We start from the raw sequence: 5,234 nt of genomic DNA, 5'->3' as shown, positions 1-5,234 counted from the left end.
CTTCTTGAATCTTTTTGTGTCACTTGCCAAATTTGGAAACATTTTAGCCATTATTTCTTCAAATACTTTTTAGGCCTGACCCTCTTTCTCCTGTCATTTTGGGACTTTGATGACACAGATGTTAGATTATTTGTTACAGTCCCACAGGTCTCTGAGGTTCTGTTCATTTTTTTTTTTTTTTCAGTCTACTCTGTTGTTGAGATTGGGTAATCTTTATTGTTCTGTCTTTCAGTTCACCAGTTCTCTTGTCCATCCTCTGCATTCTGCAGTTGAGCTCATTCATTTAATTTTTATTTTTGCCTATTGTATTTTCACTTGTAAAATTTCCATTAGATTCTTTATACCTTATATTATTTTGCTGAGACTTTCTGATTTTTCATTTGTTTTAAGTGTGTTCATCATTGCCCACTGAAGCATTTTTATGATGGCTGCTTTAAAATCCTTGACAGATAATTCTAACATCTGTATCATCCCAGTGATGGTGTCTGTTAATGTCTTTTGTCACTCAAGTTGAGCTTTTCCAGTTCTTGATATGACATGTGATATTTGGTTGAAACCTGGACATATTTGATATTATGTTATGAGATACTGGATCTTATTTAAGGCTACTGTTTTAGCTGACTTCTTTTGACATCACTCTAGCAGGGAGGAGGGGTGTGTGTCCTGTCTTCTTACTGCTAGGCATGGGTAGAAATCCATGTTCTCCACTGGCCTGCATTGACACCTGCGCAGGGAGGGCTTCTCATTACTGCAGGGTTGAGGTGGGAGTTCAGGTTCCTTCCTTACTGGGCCTCTGTGAACTACTCTGGCTAAGAGGAACAGGAGTGCCTCTATTGCTCCCCACAAAGCTTCCACTGACAACATGGGTGGGAGGCCTTGTTACCACTGAATGGTGGCAAAAGTCTGGACTCTCTGCTAGGCCGCCTCTGACCTCACTCCAGTGGGAGAGAGGAGGGGTTCCGCCTTCCTTCCAGGTGGGAATGGAAGTCTAGGTTTCCCATGTGGTCCCTGCTGACACCAGGAGGTGGGTGAACCATCTTCGGCCTGGAAGAGACGAAGGTCCCAGCTCCTTACTTGGTCACCCCTGATAACACCCTTTTGGAGAGCTTTCAGCGCCTTGTGACTACCTGGAGAGTGTGCAAATACGGGTTTCCCAGACTTCCCTTTGCTGATGAAGATGGTGGTGGTGGCTGCAGTCTTTCTCTGGAGTTTACCTGGAGACAAATGGCCATTGTTGAAGTTTTCTGTCTTTCTAGAATGTCTCTTTTATGGTCCTTTGGCTAAAGAGGGAAGGTTTTTGGGGGGCTTTTTTGGGTCTGTGCCCATTGGTGTTTCCAGTTTGCCAGATTCTGCAGTACCTGGACTGGAATATTTGAGGTGAAATCAAAAGGCCAAAAAACCAAGAACTCACCACCATGTTTTTCTTCAGGGTCCAAACTCTCTAGCTTTTCTGACTTCTCTCTACTTTTCTGAGTCTTCTTGTGTTTATTTTACATATAATGCTCAGGGGGTTTTAGCTTTACTTAGAAGGTGGGGTGTGGGGCTTTGGAGCATTATCTCAGGGACTTCTACGGTGAGGGGAGGGGACAGCAGAGGGGGATGTGGAGTGGGAACTCCCTCACCTATGATTTAATAGAGAAGCCTCACTTTCATTGATTTTATATATTGGGGTTCTATCCAAGATCTCAGGGACAAAAGGGTTCTGTTGCTTGAAAGAAGTTAGAAACTACTACTATAAACTACTGGAATGTCCTCAAATTCCAACATTTTGGTTTCCAAACGATGTTTCTCTCACTGTCTTTTACACCTGAAAGAAGTGCAAGAATCTTTTGTCAAAACCATGTGTCTGTGTTTTTAATTTGGGCAACATGGTAGCCATAACCATATGCCATGGAAGCAAAGTGTCTAGGAAACTGCCAGATATTTGCACACCTAACACAGATGTTCCATTTTGCTGTTTTGTTTTTTTTTCCAGCTAACGGGATAGGGAGAAGGATTTAGCCTCTGGGATCTAAATGCCTAGATTTGAGTCTTAACGAATTCCGAACTGCATTATCTAATGTAAGTGATAACTTCTCAGAACCTCCATGTCCTCATCTGAAAATAGGGGTAATAAGGTCTAATTTATGCAATAACTTGTTAAATAGGCCATACAAAAGATACTCAGTGAAAAAGCTGGTCTCTGCAATATTATCCAATATAGCAACCATGAGCCATGTGAGCCTACTGAGCATTTGAATCATGATTAGTGCCAGTGAGGAACTGAATTTTATTTGAATTCAAATTTAAAAACTTATACTTGATTCATTTATTGGTAAACTTTGTAGGATATTTGGAACAATTCGTGTGTGAGTATTCCCACCTCACAAAAAAATCAAAGGAACACCTTTGAGTATGGACCAGCTGTAAATGTTATGAAATCTAAACACAGGTCAAGTATTTCTGATGAAAATTGAGTGTCTGAATTGTGAGGTGCTCTAAATGCAAAACACACTGGATTTTGAAGACTTACTATGAAAAAGAGTGTAAAATTATAATACTTTTTAATATTTATATACACTGAAATTAAAAATATTTTACTAGATTAAATAAAATATATTAAAATTAATTTCACCCAGTTCTTTTTATTTATGGTGGCTACTAAGAAATTTAAAATTACCTAAGTGGCTTACTTCAAATTTCTAGTGGTCATTTACATATAAAGTAGGTAAATTAACATCATATGCTTTTAACGTTGGTGAGAATGACTCCTTTAGATAGTTTTGTTTACTTAAGCTATTAAAATATATTTATTAAACTACTGAGCATTTATGGAATATATAGAATTTTTGCCTAAAGGTTAACTGATATGTTATGAGAGCTGTTCTCATTATTGGTGGGAATGTAAATTGATGTAATCCTTACCAGATATCCTTCATTCATTTATTCAAGAAGTAATTTTTATATGTATACATATATCCCTTCCCTCTTGGACCTCTACAAACTAACACAACATTGCAAAGCAATTATATTCCAATTAAAAATAACAAAAACAAACAAAAAAGCCAAAGTAAATTTTGAGCTTCTTCTATGTGCCAGATGCTATGCTGTGTCTACAGACACAGAGGTAAGCAGATGGGAGATGCCTGCCCTTGTAGAAGTTATGGGCTGTAGGCAACATCCGTGTTAGGTGTGCACATATACAGGACTTTACTGAACACTTTGATTCATGGCATATGGTTATAGCTACTGTACTACCCAAAGTACAAAGAAAGACATGTGTTCTTGATAAAAAGATTTTCACACTTCTTTCAAGTATGAAAGACAGACAGATATAGATTGGAGGCCAAACTGTTAGAACTATTTGAGAAGTCGGTCATTTGAAAAATAATTCTAAGAATGGTCATTTAGTTATACTTGTGGTAGGTTCTACAAAGTAAAAAATGCAACTTTAAAACAATCCTTTAAAAAGTAAACATACCATTTTCACAGAAACTCCCCTATTAGAAATTTACCTTAGAGAAATAAATAAATAGTCATGCCCAAATGTATGTACAAAATGTTTCCCAAAATGTTTTTTTTGGCTGCACCACTTGACTTCCCTCAGCAGTGAACGCACAGAGTCCTAACCACTGGACTGCCAGGGAATTCCCACGTGAAGTGTTAAAATAGCACAAATATCTAGAAACAACTAAAACAAATGGCTAACCAAATGAGATTGACTAACTAAATGAGCCATTTGATGGAATACTATGCAGCCAGTAAAGTTCAAGTTGAAAAAAGCATTGAATGACTTTAAAATGTGACCACAAAACAATATGTATGTATACTATGATTCTGATTAATACAACATCAAATGCATAGATGTACAGGAGCAAACTTCACCAACATGCTAAGAGTATTTATTTCTCTACTGGGGCTATGAGTGATTTTTCTTTCATCTTTGGCAACTTTTACATTCTACAAGAAACATGAGCTAGTTCACCATTCACAAAAAGATTAATAAAAAATTGTTTTAAGTGAGTTGATTGAATCATGCTGTATACATCATTTCATAGTTGGGCTTCATTGGGACACAAGACAGGAAGTGAAACATGGGAGTGTCAGTCCTATAGGATTTAACAATTAATTTTTTAAAGTTATGTTTCTTCTACATTCATTGCTTATTTGAAACAACATAAAGCAAGAGGAAATTTAAGGTAAATGGAAAAGTAACTTAGCAACCTGAGTGGAACAGGAAATGACTTTTTTCTTCTGTTCTTGGATATGTTATCATGAGCCAGATTTCTCTGCACAATTTACTTTCTCAGGAAATTTACTTTGTACATTTAGATGCTTCATAAATTCATAATAAAGGTTTTTAATCAAAGCTGGGTTTTGTTCTACTTCAGAGATTAAAGGTCCCCTTCAACAAATTGGAGATTACCTGGGGTTGATAAATAAGCTCCAAAATAAGAAGCAATCTCTGTTTTTCACCATCCACCTGGTACCACTTGGCACAACCTATGTTTTTCAGGACCAAGATTTTGGTTCACCCCCATTTCATGTGTCCTGGTGCTGCTCCTTCCATTGTCCAAGCAAAAGACTGAACAGCTTTTTTATTTTTTAATTTTTCATTTATTTTTATTAGTTGGAGGCTAATTACTTTACAATATTGTAGTGGGTTTTGTCATACACTGACATGAATCAGCCATGGAGTTACATGTATTCCCCATCCCGATCCCCCCTCCCACCTCCCTCTCCACCCGATTCCTCTGGGTCTTCCCAGTGCACCAGGCCCGAACACTTGTCTCATGCATCCAACCTGGGCTGGTGATCTGTTTCACCCTTGATAGTATACATGTTTCAATGCTTGAACAGCTTGTTTAGAACAGAGATTTCACCACATCACGATCTCCTAATGCAACTGCCTGGAGGACTTTGTCTTAAGCAATGATTCTGCTTCCTTTCCTCAGATAAAAATACTTGTATTTAAGCAGTGCACTAAAGAGGTTGGTAATGGTTAAAGAGTGCCAGTGGGGAAAAGAGTGCCAAAGGAAACAGGGGAAGGGACTTCCCTGGTGGTCCAGTGGCTAAGACCCTTTGTTCCCAATGCAGGAGGCCCAGGTTTGATCCCTGGTCACGGAACTAAATCCCATGTGCTGCAACTAAGAGTTCGCATGCTAAAACTAATGATCAAAGATCTCATGTACTGCAACTAAGACCTGGTGCAGGGACTTTCCTGGTGGTCCAATGGCTAAGATTCAGCACTCCCA

The sequence above is a fragment of the Muntiacus reevesi genome, chromosome X (genome assembly GCF_963930625.1).
Source record: "Muntiacus reevesi chromosome X, mMunRee1.1, whole genome shotgun sequence".
Lineage (NCBI taxonomy): Eukaryota > Metazoa > Chordata > Mammalia > Artiodactyla > Cervidae > Muntiacus > Muntiacus reevesi.
This window is presented reverse-complemented; position numbering follows the sequence as displayed.